Raw genomic sequence first — 19,367 nt, 5'->3', positions numbered from 1 at the left:
ATTACTCCGGATTGTGCAGTCTAGATGATTGACAGAGTTGAAATAAACAAGTTGATGGTTGGATTAAATAGAATTTAGATATCGTTATTTTCGTTATTAAATGAGCAGTATGTACACGTTAAAAAAATTGGCTTCAATTTCCGGTAGAGTTATGGGAAATTTTTATCAGATTGAAGTTCCACTGAAATTTCAAGGAATTTTGTAATTAAAAATTCAATTATTTGAAGACGTTTTACATCCATGTTTAATTTTTTTATTTCCTCCGGAATTTTCTAGCAGTTAAAATCTACCTTACGCTATTATTACAGAATTTCTGGGATGGTATCACCCTCAAAATCGAAGGAAACTTAACAATCTTTAATTTAATTCTCACTCCCCAACACTAATAACAGGATTATAATAATTTCCGTTGCTCTAATCACGATGAAATTACCATAAATAGTCGCCAGGTGAAACAACGGCTCGTGATAACTACGGGGCACCTCTAACAACGCCCAATTGTCCCAAAGTATTCTTCCCGTTGGAGAGATGACTGCTGAGATAAATATTCCGAGTTAATTTGTCGTGAGAGACACCTCTCGGAATAACGAATGCGCTGGCGATCCCTGAATTTGGCTTCCTCATTTTTTTTTCTTGTGTTCCCCTTTGTGTGACAAGGGCAGGGGGAAAGTCGAACGACACGACCCTGAGGCCCTTCACTTGAAGCGGGCTTTGTGCCACAAGCCAAAATGGGAATGCGTAATAATTCAAACGGTCTGTCGAATTAGCTTTCAGTTGCGACAAAGAAGTTGAAAAAAATCAAAACCTGTGGGGACGGAGAAAGGGAATCGAGTTACTCTTGGCGGATGCAAACTCTTTGAAAAAAAATACCCAGGGGTATTCAATTGAATCTTCAATGGATTGAAAATTCATAAAAAATAACTGCGGGACATTTCAATATTTTCAATAATTTTATTGTCAAATGGACCTGAACATTTCAGTGCCACAGAATATTTCCGAAATTGACTGATTTTTTAGCAAAAAAGTATGTGGAAATTTCAGGTGAACGGGTCGTTTGTTAAAAAATTTAAAAATTTTTAATTAAATTTTGGTTTAATTTGAAAATTTTTATCACGTTGCAGTTCCACTGAAATTTCAAGGAATTTCGTAATTGAAAATTCAATTGTTTATGGGGAAATTAATGGAAACTATCGCTTCAATTATGAAATGAAGGATTTGATGTCAAATTAAATTCGCAACACAGAAGACGATAAGGAAATTTCGAATGCAATAGAAATGATTCCGGCGCCTCCGGAGATCATTAATCTTATTTCTAAATCTCCAGGCATTAATCAATAAACGGAGATCACCCGAGTGAGAGCCACTAGAAATCGTCCCAATGACTCCAGCGACTCCATCAATAATCGATTTAAAAGCAGCTGTTATTTAAATTTTAAAAAAATTATATTGCAATAGAATTTGAGAACCCTCTCTTGGGCACGGGGGGAGCGCCATAAGAGCGTTGCAATTCAGAACACCCCGCTGGGTCTCATGGCGTTGTGCCTCGGCTTTTGGGCTCAATAGGGGTACAAGCGGCCACCACGGATGTAGGTCAATTGGAGGACAGGTCTCTGAACGCTGTTGATCATTGAATGGCGAACGTAATTGAGAGTTATTCCGAGGCGAAGGCTGAATGGTCTTAAGCGGCTTCAAAGGAATGTTTGGAGGGTCGACGCGAAGGGCCCGAAAATATTGAGTGACTGCAAGGGCCCTTTCAATGATATTATTGAAATTCAATCACTGTTGATATGAACAAAAAATCTTCAATAGTCCATCTTCGGTAAATTTCCCCCGTTTGAAATATGAACTCATTCTACAGTTCGAGCTCTTCTCAGCCAACAATTCAGTAGTGAAGTGGTAATCTAAATAACTCATCTCCCAGTTGAGTTTTTGAGGAATATTTCCAAATCTAAGAGAGATAGCGAAATTTTTGTCATCACATTTGTTGTAGCACTCAATCGGCTCCACAAAAAAGGTTATAACAAAAATTTCGCTATCTCCCTTAAATTCCGAGATATAGACTGAAAACCGGTCAATAGTCAAAATTGACTAATCTTCCTTTTACCACTTCGCTACTGAATTATATTCCTATTTTTAATTCGAAGTAACGGCAGTAGGAGAACTAGTGTCTGGAATTAAGAAAACATTTTTTTTTATTGAACGTCTTGTTTTTAAGACACATTCGTAACTTCAGTTATCGCAAGGTTGGCGGATAAGACAATTATGAAAATCACATAAAGTCGAATGCTTTAAATCAAGTTCATTTACCGAAATATTAACCCTTCCGCAACTATGAACAAAATTCCTTGAAATCTAACACATTCGACGAATTGGCAAGGCTTATCTCCCGCCTGTTTATCTAAAATTTCTGAAGATAAAGAGAACTGGGTTATTGACTAGACAATGTTCAAGTGAACGTCGGGAGGGTCACGAGAGGTGAAACCAACCCGGGCTGTTCACACAATAGCGGAACGTCTCATCACCCCGGGATCTCACTCAATCTGCATGATGCAATTTGTTTCCGCGTTGCACCAGGGAGAATGATAAAGACTTTAATTATTGATCCAAGTTCTTAGGTTGCTGGGTCATTATCGGTATCGATTGTTGTTTCGAAAAGAAGAGCCAATAAATGTTATCAGCTGTGACGTATGGAGATTGATGCATCTGCATTCATTCTTTTCGATAAATATAAATGTCGAGATTATTATATTTTCATTTTCATTTTTTTATCGTAAACTTTGATAGGCCAGTGGGCTATCCAGTTGCTATCCAGTTGTTCTCTGGTTGTTGTTGTTCGTCCTGGATAGCATCCCCGATCGATATTAAGGCCAATTTTACTCTTGGCTTGTTGTTAGAAAAATTTTCTCCCCTCAGGGCTGTTTTTTTCGTTTTTATAAGTTTGGGCTTCAATCAAACGGGTGTCCAGCTGCATTTGCGTCATCCCCGTGAACTATTCACCAGTTTTTTTCCCTATTGCTTACCGCGTTGTGTCGCCGCAACGAAAACAAAGTCATAAAGCATGACAATTGAATCATAAAAACATCGTAATCGTAAAAATCATTGATACAAATTGTTGGATTTAACATCGTTAAATTTCTCAATACTTTTATTACCTTTTGTATAATATTCCTCCCTTCGGATCTCCCCCTTTTCGTAACGGCTCGAGGAGACCGGGAGTTTTGGGATGAAACAAAGGTGGAAGAGATGGGGAAAAGGGATATGAGGCAAATGATGATATTTAATTTGAATTTAAAACAATGAATGAAGTATTTGGAAAAATAAATTAGACATCATAAATTCTAATCAAGCAGCCTTGAGTAAGACACCTGGAGTGTCTAGAATGCATGTTCTGATGTCTTACGTGAGCCCCTAAAAATGCCTCAAATTTGTGGACCCAGACGCCTTCCAAACGCGTCCAAAAGTGTCTGAATTTCAGACTAGTTTTTCTAGTATTGAGCGTTTTCTCCAGCATTATCACGAACTTATACTTCAGGTATTCAGCAGTTGCATGGCGCCATCGCCTGAGGCATCTCTCCAGGGGTTCACCCGTTGCGAACGGAAACCCATGTACACGTGCGGTTTTTATGATCGCCTTTATCCGTTTTCCCTGTTTTTTTTTCACTCTACAACTATCGGGAAAGGAAGGAGACAAGGCTTTTAACTCATTTCCCCTCCTTTGGAACTGTGCGCGTTTTTTTGTTGCAGAGGCGGATGCATTTTCAATCGCACAGAGCCGATGATTTTTATTATGCCATATGGCAGTCATCACTTCGCCGCATTTTCAGGGATTTCTTTATTTTTGCAAGAGGCCGCTTTGCCCTGGTGCAGGGGGTTACTTTCACGCTGTCAGTCTGATCTTTCTTTATTGACACGTACCCATCTCCACCCCAGTGGACCACATTCCACCCCTGTGTCAATATACCGGGGTTTTAAAACCCTCACAATTGGAGAAATCCGTATATTTTCGTTTATCCGTCGACAATAACTGTCTATTGCCGCATAAATTTGTTTCTGAAACCGTTACTCGTTACATTGTTGAAGAGAAAGTCGTAAAATTTCAAATTTTTCTAGAAATCCAAAGGAATTTCCAATAAAAACATGAAGATTCACTATACAATTCACACAAAAATATATTCACCTGAATTTACGGAATTTCTATTCATTTCCGTGGAATAATTCAATTAAAATTCACGGCCTGCATTGACTTTTCCATTAAATTTTTATTTTTCGACAAAATTCTCTAAAAATTCACTAACAATGCACCTGTAGAAAATTTTTACTAGCCTTTCTGACATTCCCATCGTCTAAAAATGGAAGAGATGATCTCGAGTATCTGGAGAATGATCAACAGCTCTCGTGTTTTGGCCGTAAAAAAATATGATAAAACAGAAAAATGAAGAAAATATTTTTCATTTGCGCAGATGTGACAGTATTTGCAGTTGATATCAAGTCTTCTGAACTTTGTCATATCGATAAGAATAATCGTGGGAAATTACGGACTACCTTGTGACAAAAAACCTATCGTGCGAGTTAATCAACTGATTTTTCTTGTCGCTTTAATTGAAATTGTTGCCTGCATGAACAGGATAATGATATTGCGCTGTTCATTCATTTTTCGATGCAAAAAAATAAAAATAAATTGGAGGTGCCGGGTATCGATCCCGGTACCTCTCGCATGCTAAGCGAGCGCTCTACCATCTGAGCTACACCCCCAGATAAAAGCCGACATTCGGTGAAAGGACATGTGCGCAATGTTCACTTGGTGGAAGAAATTCGATGGTATTAATACCAGATTGAAATTTTTTAGTGATTTAACAGAGTCGTGGAGACGTACGCCTTTTTTCACCTGCAAGTAGCATCTTAGAGTCATCCTTTACGATATTGAGGGTCATGAATATGATTCCTTCCTTGTTATCGTTCTTAGAACATTTAAAAAATGGCATTTTATGATTTTGTTGGGTCCATGCCGTTTGTATATGAATGCCCCCCTCCATGCGCCCAATTCTGACGTCTGTACTTGGCGCCGAGTCACTACCGCATCTCCCGCGTGGGAATTTCGCTGAAGGTTTCCGCACGAGCATTTCCTGAAAAAAATGTTTCGGAAACGGTAATATTGTGGTTCAAAGCGAGCTCGCGGTCCATTCCATAACTGTCCACAATAAATTGTCAGAACCACTAGGATGTCCTAACCTTCTTCCTTCATCTCTGCCCAACAAACTTTGCGCCTCATAAAATTCACTGCAATTCTCTTTTCGTTATTACACACCAGTAGTACGCAATCAATTTCGTTCCTGACCTCCTCAATTCCCAACCTAAAATACGTGGTCGTGGATATCACCTATTTCAGTTCACCTCATTACTCATGTCCGATATGTGCCGTTGGCAGTTATAACTCGAACAAGTGCCGCAGCGTCCAGAAGCGAAGATGGGAAAGTTACTTAAAAAAAAGAAAACACACCGCCTCGTTTGGACTGGTAACGGACGACAGGATTATATTATGCGTATGGGTGGATTCCTACGTGTTATGCATTGCAACAAGCAATCGCTATATATAACACCATCGTGGAGGTACCGTATGCAATAAAGCCAAGTTGGTTTGCAGGATAAAAAAAAATCCAACCGGTTAGTCCAGTTCACTGTGCTGCCGATCACTGTCTTTATGTGTTTATCCCTCGAACAATATATCGATAAATAATCCTGGGTAACATTTTAATAGTGGAGGAGGAATATTTGTGGGTGGCACTGAGGGAAATGCGAATGTTAACAGCTGTTCGAATGACTATTTTTACTTTTATTATGTGGAAATTAATGCTGGGGCTTATGAACTATTGTTTGTTGGAAATAATTTAGAGGCGAGGACTCGACGCAGAAGTTTAAACATTCTAACGCTGATCATCAATTGCTGTTCATTCGGGATTTTTGCTTCTTAAACGTGAGGATAAATCACTCATGAGCCGCACAATGACATGAAATATCGAATGCAGCAGCTTGAAGCGGGTTTATTGCAAGCTTGAGAAAAGAATATGAATCATTTTGATTCATGCAGGGATGACGTAACAATCATGGGAGAGTAGACTCGCACATCATTATTTGGATGAAGACATGGACGGACATTCATTAATTTATCGTAATAAAGTTATTCACAAGGCTTTCTCCCCAAAATCACACGGCACAATCTCACAACAATGATATCAACCATTCATAATCCATAAATCAATACAAATCCCCGGAAATAATTATTCCGATTGAATACTGCAGGTGGAGAAGGAAGCTTCTTTGTTCGAAAATAACCCGAAATACTTGAGTTAACCCCTAACCCAATGACCGAGGCCCCACTGAAAGCCAGCGCGAGTGGAATAAAGCGGAGGGAAGGGTATTAATACCGAGTGGGTGGTGGATAACAAAGAAAATTGGTCGCATGACGCCGAGAGGGAGAGCACGATGAGCGAGGGGTGTAATGGGGATAGTGTCTCTCCGGAATGAAATCGGATGGTTTCACACGCGCAGGGAGAAAACAGCTGGGGAAAAATTATTAAACGAGTCAAAACATGAAAAAAAAATTGAATATATTTTATACTCGAATGAGGGATCGGTGTTTCAATTCGAGGATGATTATTTCGTATGAGCCCGGGTTGAACCAAGCGCTCTCAAGTGTAATATAAGGGTCAGACACTGAGTGTGAGAATGTAAGGGTCAAACAGTGGAGGTTTAAAAAATGAGGGTCGGAATATTAGAGTGGAAAACTGAATGTAATGGTGAAGGAATGAGGGTCAGAATGTTAGGGTTAAAAAAAGGAGGGTCAGAATATTAGGATCAAAACATTAGGGTCAGAATATAAAAGCAAAAAAGTGGGTGTCAGGCAGTGAGGGTCATATAAGGGCTAAAAACGGTGATCAAGCATAATACTTTTATGTTCTGACCCTAATGTTTTCACTCTAATATTCTGACCCTCATTTTTTAACCTACACTTTTTGACCCTTATATTCTGACACTCAGTGCCTGACCCTTATATTACACTTGAGAGGACTTGCTGGAACCCGGCCTGATACAAAGGATCATCTTCGAATTGAAATACCCATCCGCCAATTGGGTATAAAATGTACTTGAATCGAGTATATAATTTTTCGTTTTCTCCCTGTGCAGTATGAACACAAAGGACAATGCCAGTGCGTGGTGAGCGAGGGGAAATGTTGATGGTGTAGCGCCATTAGTCAACGAGTCCAAACTTGCCAATGGTGGCTTTCTCGCTGTTCTCGGCGGAAGAGAACTCCACTCGGCGTTATAACGGCGTATGAATCCGTTGAAAATGGGTAGGAGGCTTGAAATGATAGAGATGGAGGATAGATTTGCCGGTACGGTGGGTCTTGGTATCTCGGTAATAGAGGGTATAGCAGTGCCGTAGCGAGAGAGACTCTTTTGGTTCTCTAGTTCGTTGACCTTACCCGGGTTCTCGGGTTGTTTTGCTGTTGTTAACCTCGCCCAAGTTAATCGGAATTATTCAGCTCGCTTGATTACACTGTTTTGCATTATTTGAGCTCATTCAGTCCAGTTTGAGGGACGGAATTTCAAGTCATTCTGGTTTGTTGATGAAGGTGGAGATCTGGGCGATTCTACTTTGTTAGAAACGAATTTAAATTTTATGTTTCGGATGAAATTTCGAATTTTTAGGCTGCACAATGAGGACAATTTCCCGAATCGAATATTCAGTTTTAAATTGCTCAGAATTCTCCTGATTTCTATAAATTTTTACAGAGTAAACCCTTAAATTTACAGTTTCCATTGATTTTCCCGTGAAATTTTCACTTTAAGAATATTTTTTTGGATATTTTTGATTTTTTAATTTTTCATTCAAAAACTAAATTGCACGGGAAAAATTTGAAAAAATTCATACCCAGGCACAATTACCTAAATTAAATTCCCCAAACCATTAATATTTTTTCAGACATTTCCTTCTTATAATTAAATAATAGAACTTGTTTGCAAAACGGTGGATAATTTTTTATTACAACGGAAATGTTGGTTTTCACATAAGACACTGGATTAAATCCTGATTTTCAACCATTTCTTCTTTAAAAAATTAAAACAACAATTAAATGGAGAAAAAAAAATTTCCTGCAATTTTTTTGCGGTTTTTAATCATTTTCCTTGAAATTTCATTGGAATTATGTAAGAATATTTATGTAAGAACATAAAAATTTCCATGTGCGCCCTCTTTGTTTTATCACACTTCCACACATCGCTATTCAATTATCCGCACTGTGTACTGTCATGAAGACTTATCGATCGATGCGAGGTTAAGCAGACCAGCGGGAAAGGTGTCACGGAAGTTCGGGTGCACCGACCGTACGATTCCATTAACATAATAGCATAATGCCTCCCAAGTTTAGACGCTAAACGTGGTATAAAATAAAGGAGGATGGTTTATGTGGAACACCACCGCGTCCCCCTCCCCACAACCCCCTTTTGTTCTTTCTTTTAATCATTTGTATTCACTGGAATCCCTGCGCTTCTCGTGGCCAACCGAATCTCTTCATAATCGATACACCGAGTGTCAGTGGGCGTCCGTTTATCATAAATTATAACCCAGTCTCATTGTGAAACTCGGTATTGTTTAATTCATGACAGTTTCATTTTGAATTGACAAACTCGCAAATGAAAGTTTCGATGATAAGAAAAAAAGAAAATACTCTGAAATATTATTCTTTTAATTTCAATTTTCACAATTTCATGAATGAATTTATCAATGACATTGTTAAATAATTCAAGATAAATTCATAAATGAACTGAAATTAAGTTGATTTATTAAATTAATTAATTATTTACATTAATTTATTAAATTAATTTACGAAAAAAAAAAATTATTAATGAAATTGTTGAATAATAAAAAAAAAAGGCCAAATGCGATGAACAAACGCGTATTGACGGTTATCCTCCTAAAAAATCCGCGACAAAAGCGACTGGAAAATTTCGAGTGAAAGAAATTCCACTTCTAGCATTTCAATCCCGGCTTCATCCTCAATGGCCTATCCCAGAGGGCTCCAACTTCCTGTGCCCATTGGCAGCCGAAGCAGAGGAGAACAAAGAGCGGGGCCGAAGTTGGGGGGATGAAAAAACCCCAGAATTCGGTTTCGTTAGTCGGCAGTAGCTGTAAAAAAAATGGGGAAGTATGACAAAGAAAAGGGAAGCCTGCTGCTTCGCATTTCGTCCCCCACTGTAACTCGTCGCTTCTCGACAAGAAACCCCTTGGCATCTTCATCGCTCGCCAGAGACAAAGGGACATTACCGGGGCATCGGTGATAGCTTACATTCCCTTTCTTCCTTGGACACCGGCCCTGAATCGATTCCCCTCACGAGGGAAAATACAGCGACGGAGGAACATCAGTATGATACCCTCCTGTCACGTATTTTCGCGTGCTTCCGGGTGGAGGGGAAAATGGTTCGGAGGGCTCGTGTCAAGGTTGACGCGCCTGATGAAGGGACAAAGGAGGAGAATGAAGAATGCTGTAAGATTTTTTTTTAGAAAAAGAAAAATGGTTAATCGTGTGGGGGCGTCCGAGCACATTCCAGTCACGTGCTGACTCGTTGTTCCATATGAAGATGATGAAGATGACGATTTAGACGACAAAATTGAAAAAAAAAAATGAAAATGGAAAAATTGAAATTTCGGGACAGTTGAGATGTAATTTTTAGGAGCGGTACATGGAGCCTGATTTACGGAAATAAAAACATGAAATTGAGGATTTTGATGGAAATTAAAGGGAAAGTTGATGGGATTCCGTTTTAATTTAATGGAATTACAATTTTTTAGCAGCAGAAGTCGAGAATTTTTCCCATTAATTTTTTCATCAAATTGTGAAATTTCAGCTGTGGAATTCCGGAAAATTCAGCAGTGAATTCAATTTAGGGGGAAAAAAATCCAGAAATTTCAGGATTCACTGAGAATTCAATGGAATTAAAAATTTTTTGCACTAGAAAAACGAGAATTCCTTCGCTTACTTGAGCTTTCAAGAAAAATATGAATAATCAACGTCAAATTACGCTAAATTTTTAATTCACTATCAAATCCACAGTTTTTTATCAATTTCCACGATATAATTGAACGGAAATTTACAGTTCTCATTAATATTATGTATTTCCATCAAATTCCCGTAGAATGAAACTTTGTTTAGCGAAAATTTATCAAAGAAAATTGAGCGAGGAATTTAGCAACCGCTTTCATTTGAAATAAAATTCCCTTCAATTCCCCGCAGTATCGAAGATTCATATGCCACTGTCTGAAATTTCCCGTCAAGAAAATTCTAGCACTGCATCTCCCACCCGTTTGAAGAGCCCTCCAAGCCCTCATGCTCCCCCGAAGTTACGCGAAACCGCGAACCCATTGCAGCCGATATATTTAGAACCGCTAGTAACTCTTGTTGCTAAGGTATCAGCTGATCCGCGCCAGCCGCCAGTGCCGGCCCAGTGCCGTGCGCACCCGTTGGGGCACTCCACCCTCGACTTCTTTGTTTGCACATCACTCGAAACCGGCTCTCAGTCTCCATTACCCCGGATAAACCGCTGCCCGCGGGCATCGTCGCCTCGTTTCCCGCCCATTAAAACCGATATCTCAGCAAAAATCGCGGAAAACGCGTGAATTCCCCCGGAAAAAATTCCCCCAGCCCTTTATTCGGGCTTGACAGCGGCTTTTCTCCCCCTGTCACCCGCAAAATCAGTGCGTCAGCGCAGCGACACCACTTTCCGAACGAAATAACGCAAATTTAAACGCAAAAAATTTTTCCACCCTCGAAGCGCAAATCTCCCTGCGCCCCTGAGTTAAAACCCCGAAGGAGAACTATCACAGCCGCTCCCCCCACTCCCCAGCCTTGCAGAACAGTTTCTCCCCCCCTCGCCGCGCAATCCACCACTCGCGGAGTGGCCCGGCCAGATGATCGCATGGCAGTGGCCACAGTAACTCGAGGCGTCAGTTAGCAACCGGCTCTCTTTCAGCGTAGATGATTTTTTCGTACCCCTCGTAGTCAATGATTCTCATTTCGTGATGTTCAGTGTAACCTGAGAGCCCCCAATTATTCGTTTTACCATCGGCAAAATTGATTTCAATACTGACTAATAAAATTTTGTAGACAAGATAGGACAAAACGTAGAATTCGGCGTGACGAAATAACAATCATTCGAGACGATTTGACAATTAATTTTAAACTGTCGGTCAGTAATTGGCGACCGCTCGATGAATGTCTGTGATATGACTGATAGTTTCGTGTTATTCAAGAGTGACAATTTTCGGACGTACTGTTATCAGTAGTAGCGGCGGATTTTAGAGAGGGAGTCTGTGATTGAGATTTTTTAGAGAATTCGGTAATTGCACTGGTCTCTGTGATTGGATTTTACGGATACGTGATTTTTTGGGAGAACGAGGGAATTTTTGAAGCACTTGAGTGTTGAGGAGTCTGCTGATAAGGGAGAGGCGTTTTCACCGTGAAAATTTCACGTGTTTTTATTTGGGGACAAGTGTTTTTTTGAGGCCTTCAAAATTCCGGTGGCAGACGAGATTGGGATTCAGCCGGAGGCGGATACCTTCGGTGGTGATAGCTTCGGTGGTGCCTCTATCATGGGTCAGATTGGAAATGAAGTGAGTCTCCACGTTTTTCTTTCGTTAATTGTCTGGGGATTTGTGGGGTCGCAGGTAGCAAGGCCTATGTGAATGATGAAATTTGTCGTTTGGTTGCTGAAGATTAAGGAGAATGACGAAAATATGGGGAACTGTTGGTTTGAAGGTTCAATCCATAGAAAATTGAAAATATTGTTTAAATAAACGAATGATTAGTTAACATGAATAACAAAATTTAATTGAGATTAAATTTGTAAATTTAAAAATTTGATGGCTTTAAATATCTAGTTATTTATTTCAGAATTGGGTGATTTTACAGCAACAATTGACTTTTTATTTGGGAATTTAGTATTCAATTTAATAATTAATTTAGTTCTGCCTTTAATTGGAATTTTCGTTAGTATATTAATAAATGACGAAATTAGCATTGTGACCCTTTGATCATTCGATAAAAATTCAGGGAACTATTGGTTTGATTTTTCAATCTACAGAAAATTCAAAACGTTATTTAAATAAATGATTGATCAATAAATAAAAATCCAGTCATTTACCTCAGAATTGAGTAATTTTAAAACAACAATTAGCATTTAATCAGGGAATAAATAATTTACGGTAAATTCTTTTGATATTTCCAAGTCCGAGTAGAGCCCCCGAGATACTCCCGAAACACAAACAACGTCGGAACATCTCCTGCGCTTTAAATTAAAGCGGATGTGCCCATGTTGTTCTCCCGCTTCGGCGCAAGGGATCGAGCGAATTTCCAGATCCTTTTACGAAAGAAATGAAGTTGATGGAAATGTGGGAATCAATTTGCCGGTTCTGGGGGGTGGAAAATGTGTGAAGGCAGATTTTCCGTAATATTTCCACCCTCTTACGTCAGACTGCTACCTAGACACGTCCGCGTGGCATCAATTTCACCAGTCGGTTTCGTCATTTCTCGCAGATAAGAGAGAACACTTAATGTTTCCTCGAGCGGTCTTCATTTCCAGATTTTTCTGGAGAGAATAACGAAAAAAAAATACAGAAAATTTTGCCTCGCGTAGATTTTATTTCAATTAGTCCGTACATCGTTGAAATTAGAATTACATGCGACAAAAATATTGAAGAAATGATCTCTCTCAGAAGGACAAGAAATGTAAAATTGTTTTTCAAGACTAAAAACCGGTTCCCATCAAGATCTGGGTTCTCGTTTCCAATGTTGTTTACGCGTCGGTCATAGGCCGCCTTCGCTTCCCGAGAGCATCGAGAGCCGAGGAGTTTAAGTTGGCATCAACCAGGCGCAGATGTTGAATGTATGTATCCCTTTTAGTCAAACGCGATTTACGGATTCCAGGGTCTCCCCCCTCGAAACAGACATCTCCGAAAGCCGTCGAGGCCCATTTTCACCGGTTGAGGGGAGGATTTAATTGGAAATTGAGGAAATGCCCTTTGTTTACGGTATTTCGTTCAATAAACAGTCGAAATAATGAAAAACAAATTTACGAATTCGTGGGAGAAATGGCTGAGGTGCGGCATCATTAGAAATTTTTTTCGGGCTCAAAAAAAATTGAATTGGGATGATTTTTGATTTTTTTAGTTCAATAATGAATTATTTCTGCAACAGTGAAAATAATTTGGTACTCGTAAGTGATGGGAAAATATCTATTAATCGGGTAGAAAAATTAATATTCAAGAAATGTTCAAACGCACATTGAAATTGTCACTTGAAATTAAACAATTTTGTGTTTGGGATTGAATCAGGGCTCGACGACAATGAGATTCCCTTCTTTTGTGCCCCCTGGAGAAATAAGGATGAAACATCTCAAGTTTTTATTTTATGTCGTGACGTGTTCATGAGTTAGAACGGTTAGAACGGGTCTGCGGAGTTTAATTGAATTTTATTAGGCTTTTTATTCCTAGTGTCTCCTCTATTTTATGGTAATCGTCCGGTTACGGTATTTTATCCGTGATTTTGGGGCTCTTGAGCCCTCAAGAAAAAAAAAAAATTTGGACGATTTAGATTTTTAGATCTTCCAAAAAAATAATTAATTATTAAAAGCAGGCAAATTTTTTTTTTGAGACAGGCAAAATTGTAATGAGGGATTAAAATTATTTTATTTCATATAAAATTAGGTAACTGTATTGCACAATTTTTAAAATCTTTTATAAATCAATAATCAGCTTCGCATATTTTTAGAATTAATTGTTTAAAATTGTTGATTAATTGTTTAATTACAATTGAGAATGAAAAATAATTGTGTCGTGACGACTTCATGATTTTAGAACGGTTAGAACAGCTCTGCATAATTTAATCCAATTTTATTAGTCTTTTTATTTTTTACTGTCTCCCCTATTTTATGGTAATCATCCGGTTACGGCTTTTTATCGGTGATTTGGGGGTATCTGCTGGCTCTCGAGAGTGCATTATCCTTTATCCGCCGAGAGAAATGGGACTCTACATGTGGCCATCGTGATTGGAACACATCACGATATTTCCTTCTTTCCTCAGAGACAACCCATCCCAGTTAGAAAGTCATTGTTTATGGAGTTGCTCGACGACCGGTTATATCTCTGTCGCATCTCCACGGGAGCGCCTGAGAATCGCGGAGTGAACCGTGCGGGATTCTCAATTGGAACAGACGTGAATCAAAAAATCTAAAAAAGTTCTTGCAAAAACTCCAAAGCAAACAGCAATTTAACGATTTTGTTTTTCCGCATTCACTCACCGATATCTCCCGATCGAGCGATGCGATTCGAAAAAAACGCCGCTCATTTTAAAGATGAAAGAAATATCTTGAGAATGAAAAAAAAAATGGGGTAATTTCACTCTGCGGTTCCCAAGTGACTGCCGATTAAAGACCCCGGTTTCCTTTGTCTAGTCTCTAATCTCGAGAAACATGAAAGAGACTCCGAAACTGTTGAGTCTGCGCAAAAATAGAAGAGACCCGTATACAAAGATGTTTGTCACGTGGATAATAATCGATTGACGTCAACGGCACAAGTAGCGTTCGTCCAATGGCAAGGGAGTCGTCGGAAAATCGGGCCATTCACTGATAAGCTCAGGGGGAGCATCGAACTCGGTTCAATTGTTCCGCTAAATTCTCCTATTTTTCTACTAAAAAATCCAGGCTCAATTAGTAGCCCCAATTAAACCGTAAAATTACCGAAAACGAGGTAGAGCCGACGTTTCGTTTTCCCTCAATAACGAGATTAAAAATAAACCTCAAGGCTGCTGACGTAAATCACACAATCGCGGGTCATTGGCTCACGAATTTTCGTCAATTCTTCGCCGCTCGCGAAAAAAATTATATTTCCCCATTATTTCGGTAAATAATAGTCGCCTTGAACCCATTTCCGTGTAATTTCCCTCACGAAAAATAAGCCAGCCGTTTAATTTTGTTCCTGCGTGCGGACAAATCCTCTCCGCCCTCTCCATTTGATTACAGTAATGGTGAGGAAGAAATAAGTCAGTGGAGTAACGAACCAGAGGTGCCCCCGTGGGGAATTGGACACGCACGGGATCCAATGTAATAGTGTAATGTTGTTTTGGGAAAAGCCTTGAGGTGGATTTTATTCAATTGATTCGTTGGATCGACCTCGCGGCGCTCATTGGACGTCTGTCGTGCCCTCGAGTCTCATATTTGTATGAAAACAGGCCCTTCAGTCAACGATTTATGACTCATTGAGAGATACAGAGTTGAAGGTCTCGCGTCAGTAGATTTTTTTCGTATTCTTATCGCGATTGAGCGTCCCAAATGACCGCTGATTACTCCGACAATTAACGTTTGTAATTATTGGAATTATTTTTCGACTCGCGTTATTCAATAATTCTTTTTTTATTGACTTATCGGTGAAAAATCGTCGGCGTAATTGTAATTGATTGGAAAATTAACTGAGGAATAACTTTGAATTTCGATAATTATTTTAAAGTCGAGAGAAAGGGCTGGGAGTCAACTGCTTCGACTTCATTACTTATCAATTTCATTAATTATCAATTCGAAACGCATGAAATCGGCTTTTAAATTTCAACCGTGAAGTGAATTATCTCGTAATTCGACTACAGCAGAAAGAAAAAAAATCCACTCGGCGATGAAGGTTTCAAGATCCCCTGTTTTCTCTCCTTTTCACTAATGGACGACGCGACGAGCGCGGAACAATCGTCATTGTCTTCCTGCTCCATGTACACTCACTAAAAAAATACAGAAGAGGGCTCCGCAGTGTCTCGCCTCATTGTTTTCACCCCGCATTTTCTCATCCCGAGTGCTTCTCACTCTTTCATTAAGCACCCTCTTCTCGTGGTCCCCCCCAGAATGACCGCTCCAATCTTTTCTCTGCTCTCTCTTCCCTGGTTTGTACCTCAATTCTATTTGGTTTTGTTCGTGGGTCATCGGGCGGCAAATCTGATGGGACTGGGTTTCGTTTGGATTATCGGTCAGGGAAAATCACGTGATTCAATTTTATTGTTGCATTAATGTTATTCATTATTATTTAATTACTCAATAATTCTTCAATTATTTGATTTTTAATTTAGAAAACGGACGTAATTTTTAATTCATGCAATTCTTTAATCCAATTTCTTGTTCTATTTTATTGTTTCATCATTCACTATTATTTAATTCATTAATATCAGAGATGTTATTGGAAAACGGCGGGGATTCGGTCGCAAAAATTTGGATAATATTTCTCTACAACTAAATAATTTAATTTTTTCATTGAAGGAAGTTTTCTTTAATTATTTGATTTTTAATTTAGAAAATCGACTTAAATTTGAATTCAGGATGTCCCCTGCAACTCAATTCTCGGAGAAAAAAAACCTATAAATTTCAATCTGACTCCTTCGGCCCTCGAGTCGCATCACACAGCTCCTCCATCTCCGCCTCCACTTTCATTTCCCGTTTCAATACAAGTAAGCCTATAAATAGAGCACTACACAGTGTAGATCTCACACGTGCTCTGTATTTTTTTAAATTCTCCCATCACTCTTTACAGCCCATCTTCGTTTGTATCGCAACTGATGCGTGATTTTCATGTGTGGACTTGCGAGGAGCTGTAAAAATACGAGAGAAACCCATCTCTGCTTGTGTACGCATGATTGTTGATCCCCAGTGGGAACACACGTGGAGTGAGAGAAAGAAAATAAGTTGATTTCCAAACATTTCTCATCGTGCCACTGCTGTTTTTGCTCGTACAATTTTAGATTAATGAGGGAGGGACAATTAAATTTCACAAAATGGGACAATTAAATTTCATGTGGAGGAGGTGATGTAGACGGATTCAGTGAGAAAATTTGTGGTAGAAAATTCAATTTTATTTGAGTTTTATTTTCTTAAAAAAATTGAAATTAAGAGATTCTTGAAAAAAGTTATCAATAAATTAAATTAAATGTCATTTAATTAAGTTTCATCTGGAGGAGGTGATGTGAATGGATTCAGAGAGGAAATTTGTGGTGAAAAATTCAATTTTCATTTGACTTTCGTTTTCTTAAAATAAGAAAAATAAGTTATTATTGAAAGAAGTTATTAATAAATTATTGGCTTTATCAGTGGCACTCATTAATGAACCCACTCCAGGATATAAAAATATTTCCCCCGCATGTTCCCATCGCCCACAGCTCTGAGTCCCTCCACCTCCCAAACGCGCGAAGAAAATATCATTCAGTCGAAGAATACTTCACCTACATTGTCCGCACCTGTGGCACATCTCCGAATAAACGCACCTAATTCCCCGCCTGTTCAGAAGCCCCCAAGGTCCACGGCCGTCCCCCGTACAAAGAAAAATAAACCCCGAATTCATCTCTAAAACCCCAAAGAAAAAAAAGTCTAGAAATTGAGAAGAATCAGTTCAGGCGCTGCACTCGTACCTCGTCCTGCCGCCGACACGTGAAATACCCACGAATAAAAATAAGAGCTACAAACCTCACAAATGCGGCCCCAATCATCAACTTTCTCCCCCGACTTTCAACCGCCCGATAAATCCCGATCAATATAATTAAATCAAACGCGAAATAAACGTGAGAATGTGAGATTTGAAATTCCCCCAGCATTTGGTGATTTTTTTTCGCTCATTTTGAGAGGCTCCAGGAGCTGCTGAGGATCACGCGAGATTGTCCGTGCGGCTACTGCCCGCACGTCAATAAAAAACCACTTCTAAATGCCCCCCTGCCCCACCCCCTGGCGTGTTTACCGCCACTCGTGCAGCAGAGTGAACCGCCTTCTCTCGTGTTTACGCTTTTCGCACACTTTACCGCAAAACGTCACACGTAGGTGGACGTTACTCTCTCTGCTACTGTCCTATGCACGCCACGAAACAGCGAAAGAGATAGTTTATTTCAACTGAGTAGTAAAAATGATGGGGAAAAAAATAGAAAAGGAAAGGTGGATGTTGTTTTAGAACGCGTCAGCGGGTGGGGGATATTTTTCCATTTGTGTAATTGAATTAATTGTCGGTGCGGTTCTGGGTCAGATAAACCTGTAAATAATATTAGCTCCATTGGGAATTGGTGAATTATTCATGGCGACGTGTGACTGAATTTTTTGTCGAGACGGAATCGCCAATTTTTCGGGGGCGATTTCGGTGTTGAGGGGGAATTTTTTTTCGCTGTTGTTTGACGTTCGTCAGTGCCGGCTGAAATGTCAATGGTTTTAATGGGCTGCTCTAGGTGCATGGGTAATTGTTTTCAAACGACCACCCCTTCACAGTTGGGAAATAATTGGGGCTTTTAAAATTGTGAAAATATGAACACGTTTTAACGCCACTCCTCCTAGGCCTGTTTTATAACTGTTGAGGCTGGTAGATGAATGTTTCAAGTGTTTTTTTGTTAGGACGGGGTGGAATGAAAATTTGATTTAAATTATCGAAATGAAAAAAAATAGAGAGATGGAGATGAGAATATTTTTTGACGAGTCAATTTACAAATTCTCTTGCTGTTTTTCATTCAATGAATAATTTTAATATCGATCGACAAGTGTTTTAATGACGAAAAACAATAGGAATGCACAATTATTTAAAAAAAGAGATTTCAGTCAGTATCAATGGGTTAAAGGTGACTTGGGGTGGCATTTTACTCGATGTTCACTCTCATTACAAAATGTTTTCGTCTTTCCCTCCGGATTTCGAATTTTGTCAGGTGATAAGACGCCTCGTGTCATCTCTGACGTTACACTTTTTCCCGTATTTTTTGGATAAGGAAAAACAAACTATTTTCTGATTGTATAATCAGCTGTTTATCAAGAGTCTTTGACTTTTTTCGGGAATACGCGTCGATGACGTCAAAATTTCAAGACTTATGTCGTAACCCGAATAAAAATTCCACTAGAAAATTACAATTCTAAATGAAAAATGTAATAAAAAAATCAAATAATAAGATAAAGAACGAAAAAACGTTCAAAATGTCTCAATTCCCTCCACACATGCCACAATAACAAATCGATTTAAAAAAATCCCGAGAATAACGAAGAATTGTCTCACTGAAAAATCATTAATTCCATCAAGATAACGCACTCATCCCCATTCAAACGATACTTCCCATTTATTCTCGTCACAAGCCATATCCCCACACCATAATTGCCCTTGTTCCACTTCCCATTAAAAAAAAACAACAATAAATTCGAAAAAAAGAATAATATGGGTCGTAATATGGGTTTTCAATTGAAGGCCCGAGTTGTAGACCCGAGTTTGTAGCAGCGATGTCAGACAAGATATGAATGTTTTTTTGGGCTCAAATGAAAGAGCGGGTCGAGAAATG

General features: G+C 39.1%; 1 protein-coding gene and 1 non-coding gene across 2 annotated transcripts in view; one reads left to right on the top strand and one right to left on the bottom strand.

Moving 5' to 3' along the window:
- LOC107036972 (sestrin-3) overlaps positions 1–19,367 on the top strand; it is a 100,473-nt gene that overhangs the window by 67,026 nt on the left and 14,080 nt on the right. The gene's annotated exons all lie outside the window — the stretch shown is intronic.
- On the bottom strand, positions 4,680–4,752 carry Trnaa-agc. The gene has a single exon. It is a non-coding gene; the product is annotated as a tRNA-Ala (tRNA).

Source organism: Diachasma alloeum, unplaced genomic scaffold, assembly GCF_001412515.2.
Source record: "Diachasma alloeum isolate Michigan unplaced genomic scaffold, Dall2.0 Dall_scaffold_00212, whole genome shotgun sequence".
NCBI lineage: Eukaryota > Metazoa > Arthropoda > Insecta > Hymenoptera > Braconidae > Diachasma > Diachasma alloeum.
This window is presented reverse-complemented; position numbering and strand designations above follow the sequence as displayed.